This window comes from Heptranchias perlo, chromosome 22 (assembly GCF_035084215.1).
Source record: "Heptranchias perlo isolate sHepPer1 chromosome 22, sHepPer1.hap1, whole genome shotgun sequence".
NCBI classification, from domain to species: Eukaryota; Metazoa; Chordata; class Chondrichthyes; order Hexanchiformes; family Hexanchidae; genus Heptranchias; species Heptranchias perlo.
The window spans coordinates 31,787,706-31,811,450 of NC_090346.1; the positions used below are offsets into that span (position 1 = coordinate 31,787,706).

At 45.2% G+C, this 23,745-nt stretch overlaps 1 protein-coding gene across 2 annotated transcripts in view; it reads right to left on the reverse strand.

The window, feature by feature from the left end:
- tmc5 (transmembrane channel like 5) overlaps window positions 1–23,745 on the reverse strand; it is a 209,215-nt gene that overhangs the window by 142,695 nt on the left and 42,775 nt on the right. The gene's annotated exons all lie outside the window — the stretch shown is intronic.

Genomic DNA, 23,745 nt, shown 5'->3' on the forward strand with positions numbered 1-23,745 from the left:
AGCTGACAATCATTAAACACATTTCTTAAGATAAATTATTAACTAAATTGTAAAACAAGAATATGTTTTCTTAAAAATTCCAGTGCTGTTGATTCTCGCTGAAGATGCTTCAGCTGTGTGAAGTGAGGTCTTGTGAATCTAGTTACTGTTGATAATACTCTCTTATACAAATACTCCAGCTTCTTTGAAAGTCATGTGACATTAACATATGAAGGTAGGTTTTAAGAATTTGTGCTACCTCTGCAGAGTTTTGCATGTTGGAGCACATATTTGTAAAATCTACACTATACAGGATAGTGAATACATCTTATCCCTTGATTCCCCCAAGACTATTTTTCTCAAGCCTACAGTAATTACACACCTTAGACCTCTTCTGTGAATGTCATGCTACACTGCTCTTAGCTGTTAAGCTAACCACAAGAGACTAAAACACAGTGCCTCACAAACAACAATACAGTGTTACCTCACTTTCCATCAACCCTTAATCAGTATTAGTTACAAGAGAGAATTGTTTTTTTTTTATCTACCTGCAGGAAAGCCACTGCGTAACAACTCCCACTAAAAAACAAAGACACTTATCGAAGTGAAACCTGTGTGTGGCGTTCTACCTCACACAACTTCCAAATACAGTACTGAGGCTGAAAACAGTAAGTTACATAACGAAAAGAAGCCATATTCATTCTAAATAAGTACAGAGCAGGGATGATGTCAAAGCTATAATTTAATCTTGATGCTCAAATCCCATTCTTAAACATTGTGGTTTACGATGTCATCTGAACTCCCCTATTAGGTTACAACCTTATCGTGATTATAGTATATTATACTATGTATCATTCTTAAAAAGGGAACTTTTTACCTTTATTATGCCTTGTTAGCACAAAGGACTGTGTACATTAGAGACATGAAGCTTGATTTTCCTGTCAATGGTAGCTGGAAGCAGTACCACAGCTGACAATAAAATATTGCCTCACTAACCAGTAGAGGTCACTGCGCTACGTTCAGGTATCTCAGAATACTGGTGAAAGAAAGCTACTGCCATAGCACAGGGAAGGGAAGAGATGGTGGTGCTACTTGCTATGATTTGCACTTTTTAAACATCGCTTCTCTTTCAATGATTGAACGTCTATATTTTAGATTGTGTAGCCTAGGGTTAACAATTACTCTGTTTTGCAGTGACATCATGACCTCGAATTTACATGAGGATTTCACTACGTCGCCAGCTAATTAAAATGTGGAAATATCACACTCAGGACCAGATGGGCTAAAATCACTCCAGAAGCTCGAGCACAGAATCTAGGCTGATACTTCAGTGCAGTATTGAGGGAGTGCTGTATTTATCGCATTGCTGTTTATGGATCCTAGCAGTGCACAAATTGGCTGGTGCATTTCGTCACATTACAAGAGTGACTACACTTCAAAAGTACTTCATTGGCTGTAAAGAGCTTTGGGATGTCCTTAAGTTGTGAAAGGTGTTATATAAATGCAAGCTTTCTTACCTTCTTTCCTTAAAATGCAGTATTATAGGGACTAACTGCTGCAGCCAATCTAAGTGGTTCTTTTTAAAATACAGTAGGGTAATTTACAGTAGATTTATTGAGCCTTCCTAGCCTTGAAATTACACTGTTGGAAAATAGATATGAATAGATATGAATGCTTAATGTATTCATCTGAAATTCCTTTATGTGCCATTTCAACAGAGGCATTTAAAATAAACGGATTAACACCTCTGCTAACATAGCATGGAGAGTAATTTCAGACGAGCACATTAAATGTTTGTGCTAATTATCCCACGATGTAATTTCAAAGCCTCAGTCTTTTCAACATATACTCCTAATTAATTGAGAGACAGCCTGACTGATCAATAATCAATTGAATATGAATAAACGATCTAATTTATTTACACTGATACAGTACTGACTGTAGATCCAAAAGAAATTGTGATAGTGAATTAGACCATTTTGAAGTATGGATTGAAAATAAATGCTAAGGTGTCAATAGTATTCACATCTCAAAAATTTACTTTAGAGTGACCAATTTCTAAATAAAGGAAATATAAACATTTTTTGACAATCTATTATTATTAGATGGCCAAAATTCTATGACCTACTTCCTATCTCACACTAAGTCCTGCTCACCTATCTTGACTAACCTTTACCGAATTCTCCTGCTCTCCTTCAAAATAGTGCTGTGGGATCTGTTACATTCATGAGAGGGCAGATGTGGTCTCGGTTTAAAGTCTCATCCAAAAGACGGCACCACCAACAGTGCAGCACTCCCTCGGTACTGCACTGGAGTACCATCCTAGATTTTGTGGTCAAGTCTCTGGAGTGGGACTTGAACCCACAAACTTCTAACTCAGAGGTAAGAGTGCTACCCACTGAGCCACGGCTGACAACTGGTAAGAAGTGTGGGACTGTTGATGTATTGGGGGTGCGAGGGCTGATTTAGGCGAAACGCTCCTTGATGAGCTGGTCTTTGAGAGCTTGGGCAGCTAGGGGCACTGCCTCTCCTCCTGTTCCTGCTTCTCTTTCTGCACTTGTTGCTGCCCAGGTGGTGGTAAAGGCTGGCCCCTCATGATGGCAAAGTTGTGCAGCACGCAGCAGGTAACGACAAATCTGGATACCTGCTCAGGAGTGTACTGCAAAGCTCCTCCAGAACGGTCTAGACAGCGGAAGCATTACTTGAGCACACCGATTGCTCGATCACGTTCCTGGTGGCGACATGACTCTCGTTGTAGGCCTGCGCTGCAGCTGTGTGCAGGTTCCTGACAGGAGTCATGAACCACGCCCTTGTGGCCCCATAGCCAGCCTGTAACTTGCCAGCCTGATTGGAATAAAGGCGGCATAGAGGACTAGCACAGGATGAAAGAGTCACGACTGCTGCCAGGATTGCGGGCATGATGCGCTGCCTGTGGTCATAAACAAGCTGTACATGAGGGAGTGGAATCCCTTATGATTGATAAAGTTGCCAGGTTGGTGATAGGGAACATTCAAGGCAATGTGTGTGCAGTCTATGGCACCTGGCATCTTGGGGAAGCCTGCCATGCGGGCAAAGCTAAGTGCCCTCTCATCCTGCTTCGCTCAGTCCATTGGGAATGTGATGTATGTGCTCCTCCTGGTGTGGAGAGCCTTGGTGACCTCCCTGATACAGCAGTGTACTGGGAATTGTGAGATGTCGCTGATGTCACCTGCTGCAGCCTGAAAGGAGCCAGAAACGAAAACGTTGAGAGGGGTCATTGCCTTGATGGCTACAGACAACGCATGTCCATCTCTGATTTCAGGCCCCAGATCTGGCTGCAGCAGGTGACAGCCTCGTGGCTGAATCGGAGCCTTCTTAAACATTGTTCCTCATTAAAGTTGAGATAAGTGACATGGGTTCAGTCGATCCTGTTTGCAGGATTGGGACACCTTTGTTGCCCCTCCCCCTCCTTGGCGATCTTCCTCCAGCCTCCCGTGCAGCTTCTTGGTCTTTGTGCTGTTGTCACTGCTGCTCCTCCAGATCTTCCTCCACCAACCAGATTGGAGTTGCTAGGACAACTCTCATTCTCAGGAAGACTCACAGATTGTAGGTTGCATGCTGCTGCACACCAAGGAATGTGTCCTTGCAAATCATAGATTAGAAAAGTTACAGCTGATTTGCTAGCTTTCTGCCAGAATCCAGCCAACGAAACAAAGAAGGGTCAGGTAACATAGATGGATCACTACAGCGTATAAGAGTGAGGACATCCTGGTGAAGGGTGTGCAGTTTGGACTTTGGACACTAGAGATCAACCTTTGGACTTCGAAGGATCTATCCAGTAAGCTGACGTGGATGCACGTTGCCTGGTATATCAATATAAGATATGGCAAAAGCTAAGTCTTGCATTTCTTAATAAAGTATTAAAATTGCTGACACTTGGACCTATTCATTAAGAACATTAGTCGGAGTGGCTATAATGTGACATTGCCTAGTCCTTCTACCCTCCCAAGACAAATGCAAAGCAATGACCATCACTCATACACATTCTACTTTGCAATGCAGACTCTGTAGCTAATGTGGAATCACTCTGCACACAAACACTTGCAAAATACTGTTTTTCTTTACTGGCTTAAACAAATGTCAGAAAACTATATATTCACCCAGATGCCAGGCAATGACCATCTCCAACAAGAGAGAGTCTAACCATTTCCCCTTGACACTCAACGGCATTACCATATCCAAATCCCCCCCCATCAACATCCTGGGGGTCACCATTGACCAGAAACTTAACTGGACCAGCCATATAAATACTGTGGCTACAAGAGCAGGTCAGAGGCTGGGTATTCTGCGGCGAGTGACTCACCTCCTGACTTCCCAAAGCCTTTCCATCATCTACAAGGCACAAGTCAGGAGTGTGATGGAATACTCTCCACTTGCTTGGATGAGTGCAGCTCCAACAACACTCAAGAAGCTTGACACCATCCAGGACAAAGCAGCCCGCTTGATTGGCACCTCATCCACCACCCTAAATATTCACTCCCTTCATCACCGGCGCACTGTGGCTGCAATGTGTACCATCCACAGGATGCAATGCAGCAACTCGCCAAGGCTTCTTCGACAGCACCTCCCAAACCCGCGACCTCTACCACCTAGAAGGACAAGAGCAGCAGGCACATGGGAACAACACCACCTGCACGTTCCCCTCCAAGTCACACACCATCCTGACTTGGAAATATATCGTCGTTTCTTCATCGTCGTTGGGTCAAAATCCTGGAACTCCCTTCGTAACAGCACTGTGGGAGAACCTTCACCACACGGGCTGCAGCGGTTCAAGAAGGCGGCTCACCACCACCTTCTCAAGGGCATTTAGGGATGGGCAATAAATGCTGGCCTTGCCAGCGACGCCCACATCCAATGAACGAATAACTGTTGTTTTGATTATTCTTGTGCTCCAATGCTGTGCTGCCCCTGTTGCTTCAGTATGGCTGGTGGAAGGCTGCTGTTGCTCAAATGATGGCACTGGAGATGCTCATGGTGGGCGACCATTAGCAGTGCAAACCCGGAAGGGACTAGTTGCGGACAGACACATCTCAGCTGCTGCCGGGGCAGTTTGGCCCAGCTGACTGGGTGACACCTGTGTGGGCATTCGATGAGGGTCTGATGAGGGTGCAGACATACTGCCCTCCTGAGAGGGGGCAGCATGTGGCGCTCCCATTGCGCCAGTTACACTCCCGTGGTGCTGCAGATCTGCTCTTCCTGCGCGAGAGCAGACTGCAGGAGTTCTGTGACCCGATCAAAGCAACTTTCCATTCGATCCCCTAGTTTATCCATTATACTGGACAGACTTTCCAGGCTGGAGGAGACAGTGGAGGCCAGAGTTTCAATAGTAGCTGCCTGACATTTGATCAAAACCGCCATTGCTGGTGACAAAGGCTCTTACATTACAGACCTCGCTGTAGCTTCCACAGAGGAGACCACATGCTCCACGACAGACTGTAGTGGTGCTGGTGGACCCCTCCATACTTTCAGCTATCATATGGCAACTACTCGGTTGGTTGTCCAATGCATCCATTATTTCCTGGTGCACTTTCAAGATCCTTCCCTTAAAGGCTGGAGCACTGAAGTTTTCATCTCGCCCTCTTTAGGTGCTTGGATCTGGGCTCACCCTGCAGCCAACTGTGTCCTTTGCTGTCCATACAACTACTGTCAGCTGTTGCTCACTTGTAATGTGAACTTCACCCTGTGAAGACCCCTCTAACTGACTATCTGTCCCACCCATGGTGGTGTTCTCTGTGCTGGTACTTGCTAAAGAGGGAGCGGGTGATGGTTCAGGTGGGCTTGGCTGGCCTTTTTCTTCAGGGGGAGCTGTAAATACAGCAAAGGAACAATGAATACAAGAACTGGGCAGGTTAGGGAGCCTCACACATGTAGAGTGGCGAGGCATCACCAAATTACTTGCTCAGAGATCCTCGTCCAGGCTCGCTGCACTGGGTAGCGTCTGAAAGTCTTGGTGCCATTGCCTGGGCCATATCGAACCTTCACTTTCTGCCCCCAGTCTGCAGGCTCAGACAAGGATGTCCTCGCTTTATGACATTGCAACTTGTTTTAAGAGATGTAGGGGGAACAAATTGGATAAAGGCCGTTTTCGGGTGGGAGTAGCGTGATGCGTTAGTACCCCGCGCCCGATGCCCTCTACGCAGGCAACACGTGAACTTTATGCTGCCTGCTAATTACCATGATATCTCCGTGCAGCCAGCACTACCCGCGCTGCTGAGAGGCTGCATGGAGAATGAGGAAGTTGGAAATGGGGTGCGCTCAGCGCACCTCATCAGCAGCCTGCACCTCTTAAAGGTGCAGGTGCACATTTCAAATGGCAGGTACACAGTTCACTAAGAGGAGGGAAAGATGGCCACGAGGATAGCAGGACCAGCAAGAGAGAGGGCCCCCCGCTTCTCCAATGATGCACTGGAGGCCCTGGTGGAAGGGGTGGATGAAAGGAGGGCCAACATGTACCCGCAGCGTGGCAGGAGACCCTCCAGACTGCAGCTCCACAGGCATTGGCAGGCTGTGGCACAGGAAGTCAACGCCAGGAGCATTGCACCACACACGTGAGTGCAGTGCTGCAAGAAGTTCAATGATTTGACACGAGTGGTCAAGGTGAGTGAATGCAAGTGTCAAGTGGCACATCCTTCCAACTGCACCACTGCTCCACGTGTCACACCCTCCATCACCCACCCACAAACAAACATTGCCGAGTCATACGCAATGCTGCACTCAGCATGCTGCATCTCACTCGCACATGGTACCACACTTGCAGGCCACAGAAGCACCACTCACAGGTCACACAAATTGGCATCTATTCTACCATGACAGGCACATCTCCCACACACCTTGCAGGATACTCACTGACACACTGTCCTCCGTCTTACATGAATAGTTGGCACATAACAGCCGGCAGCAGGAGAGACCTGAGGGTGGATGGGGACACTTACACGTCCTCACCCCGCTAAAGGAGACAGTGCTTAGGATCATTGGGCGGCCCGTCGCTGTAGCTGTCACAACATGCCATGCTGGAGGTCCCGATGGAGGGGGTCTCTGCACATCTAATGCTCCTTCTCCTCTCCCTCCTCCCATAATCTTTTCTGACTCATGTGCCACAGATGATGTCAGCACGCACGTCTTACTTGCTCCTCTCCCCACTCCACAACTCAACCTGTTTCCCTTTGTCATTGCAGATACCCAAGAACACGTGGTGGCACCATCCAAGGAGGAGGAAGAGGATGGGGACATTGAAGCCACACCGTCACTCAATCGGACACCAGCTCAGATACTGACACTGTGCGTCCTTTAGAGGCCAGGTTAGAGGAGGAATCTGCATGTGGTGAGACATTGGGTACAAGTGCGCAGGAGCTGGGGCGGGGCGAATGGATACCACAGGTGCCAGCTCACCAGAGGGCGAGGTCGCTCACCAGTTCTGCTGCAGAGGAGTCAGACGAGGACTTCAATGAGCCAGGCTACAGAAGACGGCTGATGGGTATACACCAGCAAATGCTTGGGGCACTGGAAAACCTGCCAGAAAGCCTGTGCACAATGAGAAGGGGCATGGAGGAGTCCAGCTCCAACTTGGCGCAGGGCTTTGCGCAGAGCGTGGAGCCCATCCTTTCCAACATGGTGGTCACCTCCATCAGCACACCTGTGGAACCCACCGTGATGACTGATGTCACAGCTTCCATTGCAGCACAAACATCTGCCTTCAAAGGTCTGACTGCTGCTTTTGGAGCTCAGACTGCTGTGGAACGGGGCTTCCAGGGAGTCACAGCACTCCAGCAATCTGTTCTCCAGCTGATCATCAGGATTACTGAGGCGCTGCCCCGGGAAAGTGGCAGTGGCTCTGTGGCAGTCGGACCTGTTGTCCTCTCTCAGGATGACAGCTTTTCTGCTCCCATCCCTACCACTCTGCCAGTGCCTCTATTGCTGCCTATCGGCCAGCGAGGCCAGACTGCTGCAGCCCATGCTGAGATGAAGCCGGGCTCTCCCGGCCCTGGGCTGCTCGAGGTCGTCCTTCAAGGCCATCTGCACGCCCCTTCATTGAAGACCAGCACCAGCCTCCCACCACTCATACTCCAGCCACTGGGGAAGCACCTCGTTGCAGCACTAGGATAGGTAAAGGCACATGAACAAAAGGCACTAAGGGAATGCACAAGGGTGTATAGTTCTGTTATGTTTGCATAATTTCATTTATTCATTGATAAATGAGACTTGGAATTTCCAATTGGTGGTGGTTTTTATTTGTACAATGAGCTGAGGGGGAAACCAAGGTGCAATCAGATGGAGGGTGATTCGATTGTCTTGTGGGAGCGGAAAGGTGGGGAGTGTACGACTGTTGGTGAGTTAGGGGATGTAGTTGACCTTATTGATAGTGGGCACGGATCAGGCGAGCACGCAGAGCCCTTGCAACAAGGCGTGAGTTCCCTGTTACACCCTTGTGTCTTCCTCCACTTCCTCTTCCGGCTCCAACGCCCCTCCTTCTCCTCCTCAGCCTCTTCCTCCTAAGCCTCCTCCTCCTCCACTTCTGGCTCATGGTCTTCTCCAATCATCGGTGGCAAAGGCTGGTCCCTCATGATGGCGAGGTTGTGCAGCATGCAGCATACCACCATGAATCAGCCCATCCGCTCAGGGGAGTACTGCAGGGCTCCTCCAGACCGGTCCAGACATTGGTAGCGTAGTTTGAGGAGGCCTATGGTGTGCTCCACGATGTTGCTTGTGGCAGCATGTGTCTCATTATAGGCCTGCTGTGCACGTGTGCGTGGATTCCTGACCGGAGTCATGAGCCATGTCGTGAGGGGATCGCCCTTGTTGCCCAGAAGCCAGACTTTGACCCGCCGAGTCGGGTGAAAGATAGTTGGTATATTGGATTGCCGCATGACAAAGGCGTTGTGACTGCTCCCAAGGTAGCGGGCATCGACCTCCATGATTCGATGCATGAGGTCGCACACCAGCTGCATGTTCAGGGAGTGGAAACCCTTTCGGTTGATGAAGATGGCTGAGTTTATATGCGGGGCACCAATATGCGTGCAGTCAATGGCACCCTGCGCCATGGGGAAGCCAGCAATGCGGGCGAACCCCTGTCCTCGCTCATTCTGCTAGTTTCTGTCGAGAAGGAAGGTGATGAACCTGTTCTTCATCTCGTACAGTGCGTCGGTGATCGCCCTTATACAGCAGTGCACTGCACGCTGCGAGATGTTGCACATGTCACCAGCAGAGGCCTGAAATAATCCTGAGCAGTAGAAATTCAGCGCCACGGTGACCTTCACAGCCACAGGCAATGCTGTCCTTGCCCTGCTCTGAGGCTGCAGTTGTGGCCACACCAGTTGAGAGGTCTCGGTCACGGGTTCCTTGGTGAACCTCAGGCATCGGATGCAATTCTCCTCGGTCATGTTGAGGTAAGAGAATTGGTCCCGGAAGGCCCTCATTGGGTAGGGCCTCCTGCTCAGTGCCCTGCGCCTCCTCGTCCGCCCTCTCCTCGCAGCTTGACCTGCTATGCGTGGCCTCTCTGCATGCTCCTAGTCATGCTCAATGCCCAGCGGGCGCCTTAGCAGACCATCCATGGTTGCCAGGAATGTTGTTCAACCACGGTAGCAACTTTCCGAACCATAAGGCAGTACCCGCCAAACCACTCTCAAATGTAGTCTAGGAACAGGTGAGGTGCCTGAAGATTGGAGGGTAGCAAATGTTGTGCCTTTGTTTAAGAAGGGCGGCAGGGAAAAGCCTGGGAACTACAGACCGGTGAGCCTGACATCTGTAGTGGGTAAGTTGTTAGAGAGTATTCTGAGAGACAGGATCTACAGGCATTTGGAAAGGCAGGGACTGATTAGGAACAGTCAGCATGGTTTTGTGAGAGGAAAATCATGTCTCACAAATTTAATTGAGTTTTTTGAAGGGGTAACCAAGAAGATAGATGAGGGCTGTGCAGTAGACGTGGTCGACATGGACTTTAGCAAAGCCTTTGACAAGGTACCGCATGGTAGGTTGTTACATAAGGTTAAATCTCACGGGATCCAAGGTGAGGTAGCCAATTGGATACAAAATTGGATTGACGACAGAAGACAGAGGGTGGTTGTAGAGGGTTGTTTTTCAAACTGGAGGCCTGTGACCAGCGGTGTGCCTCAGGGATCGGTGCTGGGTCCGCTGTTATTTGTTATTTATATTAATGATTTGGATGAGAATTTAGGAGGCATGGTTAGTAAGTTTGCAGATGACACCAAGATTGGTGGCATTGTGGACAGTGAAGAAGGTTATCTAGGATTGCAACGGGATCTTGATAAATTGGGTCAGTGGGCCGATGAATGGCAGATGGAGTTTAATTTAGATAAATGTGAGGTGATGCATTTTGGTAGATCGAATCGGGCCAGGACCTACTCCGTTAATGGTAGGGCATTGGGGAGAGTTATAGAACAAAGAGATCTAGGAGTACAGGTTCATAGCTCCTTGAAAGTGGAGACACAGGTGGATAGGGTGGTGAAGAAGGCATTCAGCATGCTTGGTTTCATTGGTCAGAACATTGAATACAGGAGTTGGGATGTCTTGTTGAAGTTGTACAAGACATTAGTAAGGCCACACTTGGAATACTGTGTACAGTTCTGGTCACCCTATTATAGAAAGGATATTATTAAACTAGAAAGAGTGCAGAAAAGATTTACTAGGATGCTACCGGGACTTGATGGTTTGACTTATAGGGAGAGGTTGGATAGACTGAGACTTTTTTCCCTGGAGAGTAGGAGGTTTAGGGGTGATCTTATAGAAGTCTATAAAATAATGAGGGGCATAGATAATGTAGATAGTCAAAATCTTTTCCCAAAGGTAGGGGAGTCTATAACGAGGGGGCATAGATTTAAGGTGAGAGGGGAGAGATACAAAAGGGTCCAGAGGGGCAATTTTTTCACTCAAAGGGTGGTGAGTGTCTGGAACGAGCTGCCAGAGGCAGTAGTAGAGGCGGGTACAATTTTGTCTTTTAAAAAGCATTTGGACAGTTACATGGGTAAGATGGGTATAGAGGGATATGGGCCAAGTGCAGGAAATTGGGACTAGGCACTGAAAGACACGTTCAGATGGTCAGGCTTAAGACTGTGCATTGAGTTGAGTGTTAAGGTCCAAAATAGTGTCCATCACTTTAAATCAGTGTTGCACACTGATTGCACGCATTTTCTCCCTACGTTACATGCTTCCAGCGTTCAGTATTTGTGCATGCGCTAACTCCTATATCAAGATGCCCTCCTCATTGGCGAGCTGTCCATTTATGTCAAAAAACCCGTGGGCAGCTCGGATGGCCTAATCTTCCTGCTGATTTGATGCCCAAAGTTAAAATCAACCTCGTTATGTTGCTTTTAAACTGCATTCTTGCTGGTGGACCCCATTTTTAAAAAAAATTTATTTATGGGATGTGGGTGTCACTGGCAAAGCCAGCATTTATTGCTCAAGAAGGTGGGGGTGAGCCGCCTTCTTGAACCACTGCAGTCCGTGTGGTGAAGGTTCTCCCACAGTGCTGTTAGGAAGGGAGTTCCAGGACTTTGACTCCGACGATGAAGGAATGGCGATATATTTCCAAGTCAGGATGGTGTGTGACTTGGAGGGGAACGTGCAGGTGGTGTTGTTCCCATGCACCTGCTGTCCTTGTCCTTCTAGGTGGTAGAGGTCGCGGGTTTGGGAGGTGCTGTCGAAGAAACCTTGGCGAGTTGCAGCAGTGCATCCTGTCGATGGTACACACTGCAACCACAGTGTGCTGATAGTGGATGGAGTGAATGTTTAGGGTGCTGGATGGGGTGCCAATCAAGCGGGCTGCTTTGTTCTGGATGGTGTCGAGCTTCTTGAGTGTTGTTGGAGCTGCACTCATCCAGGCAAGTGGAGAGTATTCCATCACACTCCTGACTTGTGCCGTGTGGAAAGGAGGTGAGTCACTCACTGCAGAATACCCAGCCTCTGACTGCTTCTATAACTACAGTATTTATGTGGTCCAGTTAAGTTTCTGGTCAATGGTGACCCCCAGGATGTTGATGGTGGGAGATTCGGCGATGGTCATGCCGTTGAATGTCAATGGGAAGTGGTTAGATTCTCTATTGTTGGAGATGGTCATTGCCTGGCACTTGTCTGGCGTGAATGTTACTTGCCACTTATCAGCCCAAGCCTGGATGTTGTCCAGGTCTTGCTGCATGTGGGCACGGACTGCTTCATTATCTGAGGGATTGCGAATAGAACACTGTGCAATCATCAGCGAACATCCCCACTTATGATGAGGTGATGAAGCAGCTGAAGATGGTTGGGCCTAGGACACTGCCCTGAGGAACTCCTGCAGCGATGTCCTGGAGCTGAGATGATTGGCCTTCTATAACCACTACCATCTTCCTTTGTGCTAGGTATGACTCTAACCAATGGAGAGTTTTCCCCCCTGATTCCCATTGACTTCAATTTTACAAGGGCTCCTTGATGCCACACTCCGTCAAATGCTGCCTTGATGTCAAGGGCAGTCACTCTCACCTCACCTCTGGAATTCAGCTCTTTTGTCCATGTTTGGACCAAGGCTGTAATGAGCGTAGCTGTGTAGTCGCAATCCCAAAAGTGCAGTATAGGATAGTGCACTGTTAGTGAAGTTACCAGGAAGTTGAAGCTGATATATTGAAGAATCAAAAGATAAACAACACAGAAAGGGAGACAAAGGTTATTTTTGAAGTGTCGTTGATTGAGATCTAGCATGCAATGGCAAAAGTGCAATATAGCACAATCAGTGAAGCCTCAGATCACTGCTGCCGGTATGATTTGCTTTCTTTAAAGCTTTTTAATAAAACTTGTGCTGGTACATTAACCCGTCTTTTTATTTATGACAGATGAAGGAGTTGGAGAAATTGTGACATAGCTCTACCTAAGAGCAATAACTGACTGCCAGATTTTTGAACCCGTTATCTATACGCCTTAAAGAGAAAAATGTAACATATTTCCAGATACCATTCCACTTATTATTGAACTTATTATAAAGCAGCATCATTCTACCTTTGTTGAATCTTATATCCTGACAGAAAGCCAACTTAATTACGTATTTACATTAGATCATGGAAACTGCATAATCAAATTTACAATACATGCTAACTAGTTGACTGTTTCAAAGTAGTTTGTAGTTCTTGCAGCAACTCTCAGCAAATTTAGAAAGTCAGTCTCTAATGGTACATATTTTAATATAAAACATATCTCTACTTACAGAACTCAATCCAGTTTAGGCACTTTACAACCTTCCGGACTCAACATTGATTTCAATAACTTCAGATCATAACCACTGCTCCCATGTTTTGTCAGCTAATGCTGGTAATGGTTCTGCTGCTGCCATTTACAGCTACTCCTGATCAATCTTTTGTTTCTTAACCTGTCCTATTACCACCCTCCTTGCCTTGCACCATCATCCCTTTTGTCATTTAATCACTCGTGCCCTCCACCCTATCACAGACTTTCCCTTTTGTTCTTTCCTCCCCTCCCCTCCCTTCCTTTCCCTGGCTCCGTACTTGCTCAAAAACATTAACTTTTTTAACATCTTCTAGTTCTGACGAAAGGTCTTCGACCTGAAACGTTAACTCTGTTTTTTTCTCCACAGATGCTGCCTGACTTGCTGAGCTTCTCCAGCATTTTCTGTTTTCATTTCAATCCAGTCCCATCCTACTTGGTGGCAGGACATATAGAAGGCTGAAGAGCACGAGAAGGCCCCTGGATGATAGGAATGATTTTCCTTGAAGTTCACAAACAACATTTTTTGAAGTTCATATTGTTGATTAGCTTGATTACTAGACCAACAACGGTCTCTTACCTTGTAACGAAGACACCAATCCTAAGCCACACTCACAATAAACCTCCAATTGCTTAGCAATTATTGCCACATATGTGGAGTTGGTAGAGGACAGGATTGCACTTGGCTGTGATGCTTCCAAAGTTGAATAACTTCTTCCATCTGCTCTCGTTCTCCCACTATTATAAGAACATATATGGGAATGGCCACAGAGGGCTGCATGACAGAGAGTGGGAAGAAAAGGATTTCCCTGCCTGAAACTGCTGAACAGCACGGTTGAGAAAAGATTTTTCTAATTGTTCTAGTCAAAGCTGATATTTCAGACAAAAATTGTGGACAGCCAAAATCTATAAACTCAACTACTTCCTGGTTCACAAGTCATGCAGGTAAAGTACCGCTCTTTGCTGCAGGATTAAGTCAGTTATAATGCTGGTGTAAATAGCAAAATTTCTGAGGCTACTGGTTTGGCCCTCATTATCGTGTCATTTGCATACATGCATGCCCTGGGAGTGGGCGCATCTTCTGCCAGCTGCCAATTCTACCAGAATTTAGTGTGTATTTTGAAACAGGTGTAACTCTGGAGAATTTGACACGTCTCAGATTCCAGTCGCTATGCTGGAACTATACCACTTTGCCCCAAAAACATTATTGAATCTGTTCATAAAGAGGTAAAAGACACAATGCAAGCCAAAAGTAGAGGATTGCAGAGATCTCGGAGGGTAGTTAGGCTGAAGGAGGTGACAGAGATAGAGAGGGGTGAGGCCATGGAGGGATTTGAACACAAGGAGAATTTTAAATTTGAGGCGTTGCTGGACCGGGAGCCAATGTAGGTCAGTGAGCCCAAGGGAAATAGGAAAACAAGGTTTGGTGCGAGTTAAGATATGGGCAGCAGAGTTTTGGATAATCTCAAGTTTACGGAAGGTGGAAGATGGGAGGCCGCCCAGGAGAGCATTGGAATAGTCGAGTCTGGAGGTAACGAAAGACATGGATGAGGGTTTGAGCAGCAGAGGGGCTGAGGCAGGTGCGGACACGGGTGAGGTTACGGAGGTCGAAGTAGGCGGTCTTGTTGATGGAGAGGATATGTGGTCCGAAGTTCAGCTCAGGGTCAAATAGGACGCTGAGATTGTGAACAGTTTGGTTCAGCCTCAGACAATGGCCAGGGAGGTGGATGGAATTGGTGACTAGGGAACAGAGTTTGTAGCAGGAGCTGAAGACAATGGCTTCAGTCTTCCCAATATTAATTGGAGGAAATTCCTTCTCAACAAATACAAGCAGCGTGACAAATCATAGGCAGTGGAGGGATCGAGAGAGGTGGTCATGAGGTAGAGCTGGGTGTCACCTGCGTACATGTGGAATATGACGATGTGTTTCCCTATGATGTTGCTGAGGGGCAGCATGTAGATGAGAAATAGAAGGGGTCAAGAATGAATCCTCGGGTGGACTCCAGAGGTAATGGCGTGGGAGCAGGAAAAGAAGCCATTGCAGAAGATTCTCTGGCTACGACTGGATAGATAAAAATGGAACCAGGCAAGGATAGCCCCACTCAGCTGGAAAACGGAGGAGAGGCATTGGGGCAGGATGGTGTGGTTAACCGTGTCAAAGGCTGCAAACGAGAAAGATGAGGAGGGATAGTTTACCACAGTCACATAGGATGTCATTTGTGACTTTGATAGAGGCCATTTCAGCGCTGTGGCAGAGATGGAAACATGATTGGGGAGGTTCAAATATGGAGTTGTGGGAAAGATGGGCACTGATTTGGGAGGCGATAACACGTTCAAAGACTTTGGAGAGGAAAGGGAGGTTGGAGGTGGGGCGATAGTTTGTAAGAACAGAAGTTATGACATTAGTTACTCACTCTAGTTATGCATATTATTTTGTAAGCTTTGACCTTGATCCTTCCTAGGATCAGCTAAAGTGCTACTTTCAATTGTGCTGACTCAGTTTGCTGAACATTACGTGACGGTGCACAAGAATTTCCTCTATATGATATACAAAATCCTTTCAAAGTACTATAGAAAGAGTATTATGTTTGCAAGTTTACATTTATAAATCATTGTGATATCAACATACTTACACAAGTGTTACAATTTTGCCCCTTGAAGTGTGAACCCTTTGATATTATATCTGAATCATTGTTGTCTTTACTTGAATTGTTTCATCAATGATTTACGATCGACGTTGAGTTAGTTGCTTGATAGGTGGGTGCTGTTCCCAATGGTATTCTTCAAGAAATGGTGGATTCGTATAACATTTAGTTCAGCAGGTCCATGGATATGTTTACGGGCTTTAAGAGGATCGCCTGGCATAACTTCGGCAGAAGATCAGTGGAAATCCCGGAAAAACAGAATAAATAGCTGTTTACGCTGTTCCTTTGGGGTTTATGCCATCCATACACCGAAGTAACCACGGACAATCAGAAGAACCCCTGTGGAAACTCTACCCCGGTATGTTCTGCTTTGTTCAGAAATTTCCGGACATGTGCCTAGAATTTTCATGAGATTTCTCCTGATTTTCCGCCGTAACATCAGTGGAAACCCCAGAGAAACAGTAGAAAGTCTTTTGCACTGTTTCTTCAGGGGTTTCCGCCAAAGTTACGGAGGGGGATCGGGAGAACCCCAGTGGAAATTCTACCATGCAGTATTTACATATACCGATGTGGATAAAATTACAACTACAGTTAATAAACTCCAAAACTGACTGAAGGATGCATATCAAGAATGCCGAACAAAAAGGGGCAGAATTTCCAGGTTTTTGTGGGGGGGGGGGTGGTGGAGGGGGGATTACAGCAGGCACCAGCTGATAGCGATCAATTATGGCTGATTTTGCTTTTTTCTAGTCTATAAATGCTGAGTCGAATTGTAGCACCACGACGTCAGAGATCAGCATAACTCAGCACTGATTGGGAACTGAATCTGCGACCTTCTTACATGACTCAGTAACATGCTGCCTTGATCAGATGACCCAAGGGGAAGCTCTGGTTTTTAGTATTTGTCACTTATTGCATTCTTCCCTCAGTCTTTTTTCTTTTTCTAGGTCTCACTGTTACTGTTTCGCTTCTCTTTCCCTCTTGTTTCTGTGCTTCATCCCTTTTTGTTTACGTTGTTTCGATGGTTTTTGTTTTTTTCCCTTCTCCTTACATGTTGTTGGTGGGGGGGGGGGGGGTGGGGTGGGGGCAGGGGTTGCTCTCCTGCTCTTCTAATATCCTGTTTCTCTTGAGAACATAATAGAAAAAAATGACATTTTGGCCAATCAAGTCCATCCTCTCTACAGACCATGTACAATTTGTCCCGTTCATGAATCTACCCAACATAATCCACCTTTTAAAAAGAACAATTTTTTTCTCCAACTGTAATTAAGCAAAATTCTAGAATATTAGTTCAACTTTATTGTAAACCACATGTACAATTCTGAGAAAGAGCAATCTGAATCATGGGGGTAAGTTTTAACCCCACGAACAGGTGGGAAGGTAAAAATCGTAAAAAAGTAAAACCCGACCCCAACCTGCCTACTTTGGTTTTAATGGAGGCGGGTTGAGGGTGGGGCGACCAACCCGCTCTCAGGAGGCGGGTCGGTCAGTGAAACCTTTTAAGGAGGTCGCATGCCTCCACTTTAACAGGTTTTTTTATTTTATAAACTCCTGGAGGCTGGGATTCCCACCACGTAAGAAGAGGCAAGGCGGCCTGGATCAACAGGTAAGTGCCTTTATTGCACTGCTTGTGGGCCAGGAGGAGCAGGAGTGTTTCCTCCAGGCCCAACAAGCCTACCTACTGCAATCCCACACATGCGATCAGATGACGCCCCCCCCCCTCCACAATCTCTGACACCCCCCACTCCCCGGCGATCTCTGATTCCCCCCCCATCACGATTAAGCCCCTGGTGACTCCCCCCAATTACTGCCGACCCCAATGACTCCTCCCAATGACCCCTCCCGATGATCCCTGACCCCCACCCCCCAATGACTGACACCCCCCTCCCCCCCATCTAAGATTTACCTGCTGGCATCTGTTCCCTGGCTGCTCTCCAGTCCGACTGACAGCCAACCTGTCAATCCAGCTGGCCTGTCGGGCAGGAAACTTACAGGAAAAAAAATGAAAGACGTCCTTACGTCAAAATCGTAAGGACATCCAGGAAACCTGTACCTCTGGGCTTCCCGTCAGGAATTTCCACCCCCCACACTTCCTGGAGCCCCGTTAAAATTTACCCCATGGTATTCCATGGAGTACTTGGTCATGTCTGTTTAAATTTATCAACATAATAATCACCAAGCCCATTATTAATGAGCTATTGATTGACTTAGTATTAATTGCTTTTGCTAGGATCTGAATCCACTACTTTGTGGGAATTACAATTTCTTCCAATCTTACAAGGTTTGCTAATTTTGTGCTCCTAAATCTACTCTGGGATCAGTTAAATACACTGCTTATATCCACATTATCTGTATCTCTTATTGTTTTTTATGTCCTGAATCAACTCTCAAGACTTTCTCTAAATTAAACAAGTTCAGATCTGTGAGGTTCTCTTCATAATTTAGAACTCTCAATCTTGGAATCATTCTACTTACTTTTCTCTGAATTTGATTAGACCTTATAACATACCCAAATCTTTTTTTTCCCTCCATCTTTGCTTATAGATATCCTAAATTTATTCATTTTGAAGTCTGGAAATGTTCAATTCCTGACCAGTGGGGCAAATCCAACATGCTTCCCAGCATCAAACAGTCCACTGATTTAATTACCTTCTCAAAGAGTGCCAGTAAATTTAATCAGGTGTGACTTTTTGCTTCTGAAACCACAAACTCTCCTTAAGCCATTTACACTTTTCAGAGGAACATTGATAGCATTCCATACAATGATCTTGAGGGTTTTGTCACTATAGTTATTTGATTAACTGGTCTATAATTTCAGGGTTTATGTTTCACTCCTTTCCATTCGTTCATTACCTTTGCTATGCTATTTCTTTTTGTGACTCCCTGAGTCTCAAGGAATCTTGGAGGATACTTGTGTAATTTATTTGTGGCTGGAAAAAATTACTGAAACAAATATTCATTGAAATTCCCCACCCCCCTCATTCCTCTTGTAGCCATGGTTTTCTTAGATTTCAGGAATCTGCACATATATAGGAGCATTTACACTTACAAGCACATTTCTTCCGGTCTTAAAACAGGTTCTTGCTTACTTCATTTAAATTTAACATTAAGCTATGTATTGAGGTAAAATGTCACTGCTGACACATTCAAATCAGCTTTTAGTTTCTGCTGATCATTTGTTTTGGTATAATAAGGAAGTTATGATACTGATCAAGATAAAAGAAGCTCGATAACAAAAATTGTGCAGGTAAACGTTTGTGAAATAGTGCAACCATTTCCTGCTATTGTATCCATGATCCAGACCTTTTTACTTTAAATGAACTTTTAAAATTGTTTGGATACACTGATACCTGCAGTATACTGGTACACTCTGTAGCTGGAAAGAACAAAGGTGTCCTGCATAAACCACGATGTGGAGATGCCGGTGATGGACTGGGGTTGACAAATGTAAGGAATCTTACAACACCAGGTAATAGTCCAACAGTTTTATTTGAAAATCACAAGCTTTCGGAGGCTTTCTCCTTCGTCAGGTGTGTGTGGGATTCCTTGAAAGTTACCGCATATATAGTCAGAGAACACGTAACCCCACCAGCGAAAAAAAAGTTATCTGTTTTTAATACAACTGGTCATTCTCTCTCTTTCTCTTCCTTTCGGATGTTTCTCTCTCTCTCTCTCTCTCTCTCTGTCTTTGGTTCTGGCCGTTTGTATATTCAGTAGTCTTGTATCTAATGTCTCTCTGTCTGAACACTATTCAATTCCTTTGATTGCCTTGATAACGGGCAGTTGGAAAGATTATCTGTAATCACCAGGCATTGTTCTCTGACTATAAATGCAGTAACTTTCAAGGAATCCCACAGACACCTGACGAAGGAGAAAGCCTCCGAAAGCTTGTGATTTTCAAATAAAACTGTTGGACTATAACCTGGTGTTGTAAGATTCCTTACATCTGCATAAACCACAGTTGCATTGTCATTAAACAAGAAAGACGTTCAATGGAATATGTGTTTCAGATTATTTGCTTGAAATTCACGCAAACCCTTGAAGAGTAAGAGGTCTAAATTTAACATTATTGCACCCTTTTTATGGGCCTAAAAATGGGTGCACCAATAACCAATGTAGCAGTGCAGTGTTGGTGCTAAATCGGTCGGGGTGATGTGCAAGCTCCCAGAGTATTTCTGGATTTTGAGCAGCCTAACCAATGGTCCTTAAAGGGATTGCTGGAGGCCGATCAAAAAAGGCGCAAATAATTCAAAAATATTTAGTATTTTGTGGAGTCGGAAGGACTGCTCCTGACTCCACAAAACACCTGCTGGCCGCTACCACCCAGGCCTCACCCCTTCCCGATCACCTCCTCCCCTGGACTTAGCTCTGGGCCTCAATGTGGGCCAAAATTCATAAGGCCCCGACAGGCGAGCTGTGTTTGGATGCTTAATTGGCATCCGTAGCTTGCCTGATTTATTCTGATCAGTCCTGACGACTAATTTACTTTGATCCTCAGGCCTCTCTATTCTGGCGTGAAGTCGCTGGGTGCCACCGGAATTGTGCGCAGTTTGAGGCGCTAAGGAATTTAAGCCCCATAGTTTTCTGGATCTCCAGCTGTAACTTCGATGGAAAATTGGTGGAAATCTCGCAAAAATTCCAGGCGTAATTCTTCTCTAAAAACCTTCTTCATAGAGCCCACCTGCCCCTCCCATTTTGTGGAAAGGATGAATTATTAAACTTTAATATATGTGTTTATGGATTTCTCGCCTGGAATTTTCACGGGGATTCTCCCGATCCACTGCCATAACTTCTGGAAGCCCTGGAGAAATATCATTAATAACTATTTATGTCGTTTCTGCAGGGTTTCTGCCGATCTTCCCCCAAAGTTACCATGGAAGATTGGGAAAACTCCGCAGCAATTCTACCCCTCTATCTTTATCTGACATCCTATACAATTCAGACACACATTTTCTCTTTCAAATTGAAATTGATTTTAAACATGTTGTTCAAGTTACTTTACTATTTTCAGCTAATAGTCAAAAATGCAGATATAATACAATGTTTGTATAATAGTGCATAAGGATAGTAGGAAAGAATTAAAGGCAGGGATGGACTGGAACCACCATCTAACAAGATTGCCTGTATTACTTCAGCTGCAGAAAAATCTATAACTTTGCTCTCTATGTGCTCAGCTTCCATCATTGTTTCTGGTAGGGAATTCCATGTCATAACAAACCTCTGCATAATAATTTTCCTAATCTCTCCCTTTATTCTTTGGGTTATGATCTTAAATTTATGCCCTACAGTTATCGATTGACTGACCAATGGAAATACCTTATCAAATCCTATCATAACTTTGAACACTTTTATTACAGCCCCTCTTATGAAAAAAGCCCCAGTTTTTCTCGTCATAAACAAAGCCTCTCGTCCCTGGTTAATTTATTGTGGCTCTCTTCTGGCCTTGACATCCTTCCTAAATAAGGACACACAAAACTGGGCAGAATATTCAAACTGCTGCCCAAGCAATGATTCTGGTAACATGAGAAGGACCAGATATTTGACAAAAAACCAAAAGGACAATTGATCAAAAATAGCTGAAGGAAATTCAGTTTGGGAGAAAACAATGCAAGATCAGAGGTCAGATTTTCACCATCAGTAATTTCACTGCAACAGGAATGTTATTCTGGGCAACATCAATTATGTAGTAAGCAAATTGTGACATTAGAATTTTTCAATATACATGAGTTCACAGTTATGAAACATTTATCTATTTATTTATTTAGTTATCGAGCTGCTAGTTAGTAACCTAGATATGTCAGGAGTATGCTGCAGGCTTGCAAAAATTTGAGTATATGAATTAGTTATGAAGTGAATAATCTGCTATTAACATAATGGTGATCTGCAGTCGTGATTCCTCATTGAGATACTCAAATTAAAGAACAAAGTAATTTTGTAAAAATAAATGTCAGCATAAAAAAGCAGAATCGAAAGTTAAATCTCATGATGAATTCCAAATTCCTAAGAGTCAACAAAAAATGTAGAACAAATATTCTTTCTCTGAGTAGCTGAGTCACACAGGCCAGTGCTGAGTGAGTCAGGACCCTAACACTAACCTCAGTATGTCTGGGTTGATGTGGGAAGAACTGGCCAGAGCTCCTCCACCTGATGGTTATCTAGCAACCCCTGGTGGAAGTGTGCTGCTGGGCGATTACAGGATCGGGTTCAGTTGAGATACTCCGTATGGTCAAATATCTGGCCAATGCTTGCTGTCATGACTCAGACATAAATAATGGCCACATGGGTGAGGTACTGGAGATAGCCTGACTCCAATGGAACAGTACTCCAAGCAAAAAGCCAATCTTTCCAGGGAGGTGCAGAAGCAAGGGGAGAAAATGGCAGAATTAGTAAGAGAGAAAAAATGTCTTTCTAAGATAGAATCCCTGCAGCTAATGTATTCATCTTGAGGGAAAGATTTTCAAGATATTGATAATTTTACTGATGGCTGATATCTGGAAACAGCAATGCTATGTGCAATAGACCAGTGGTGATAGAAATTCCCAGTTTCTGACATGAGTTTAATTCAGTGTGATGGCCTCTTTAGAATGTCATGAAAAACAATTAAGACCATTATGAGGTAGAGAGATTCAATTACAAACATATGAAAATGAAGGACAGGAAAAGACCAGCTAATCCATAGAGCTTGTCCTATGGTGTGACTTCTGCATACCATGACCCCAACATACCCCTCCCCTCACCCATCAGACAAGCAATCTCACAGGAGGCAAAAAAAGAGAAAAACTCTGGGAAATTCCTCTACAACCACTGAAGACAAATCAAACAAGTTCCAGAAGACCAGTGACTGAGGATCACACCCCCAAATACCCGCCTACATTCTATATGAGACTATGTTGGCCGCAATCAAGAACACATCTCAACTCCCTTTTGAATGCTTGCAGGAAATCTGCATTTGCGGCAGGTGCTGGAAACTTGTTCCAGAGGTGAAAAGTACCACCTTCTAGCCTCTAACCTAGTTCTAGGGTATGTAACTTATACTCATGTCCCCTGGTTCAAATCTTTCATTATTTTAAAGACCTCAATCAATTCTTGAAATCTACACTTTTCTAGAGTTGATAGCCCCAGCTCTCTAATTGTAGTAACTGAAGGCCTTGAAAGTAGATATCAGTCAAGTGGCCCTTTTCCAGGGTCTTTGTATCACCCATCATGTGAGGGGACCAAAACTGAACTCGATATTCTAGATGATATCTGAGTAAAACCTTGTACAGAGACTGGATATTATTTATTGTTTTGTATTTAGTCATCCTGGCAATACACCCCAGCACTGTATTTGCTTTTGTAATAGCCTCATGGCATTGGTTATGGACCTTCAATGATTCATGCATTATAACACCCAGGCCCATCTCCTGCTCAGCAGCTTTGAGCATACATCCCTGCAGGATGCATGTGACTGACTGAAATCTATTTTTCTCATCTAAAGTCCTTACATCCACATCTTTACATCTGTGAATTTTCAGACAGTACCCCTGAAGTCTCCATCCAGATCATTGCCAAAGATAGTGAACAGCAATGGTGCTAAGACCGATCCCTGCTGGACTCCACTAGTGATTTGTCCCCACACTGAACCACCATCATTAGTAACTACCTTCTGTCTACGAGAATACAACGTCTTCCTTATATAGCAGAATGCATAGCAAGCTGGCTACAAAACAGAAAAGAGAGTAGGGGTTAAGGGTAGCTACTCAGAACGGCAAAAGGTGAGAAGTGGTGTTCCACAGGGATCGGTGCTGGGACCACTGTTGTTCATAACTTACATAAATGATTTGGACTCGGGAATCGGAAGTACGACTTCAAAATTTGTGGACGATGCCCAAATTAGGGG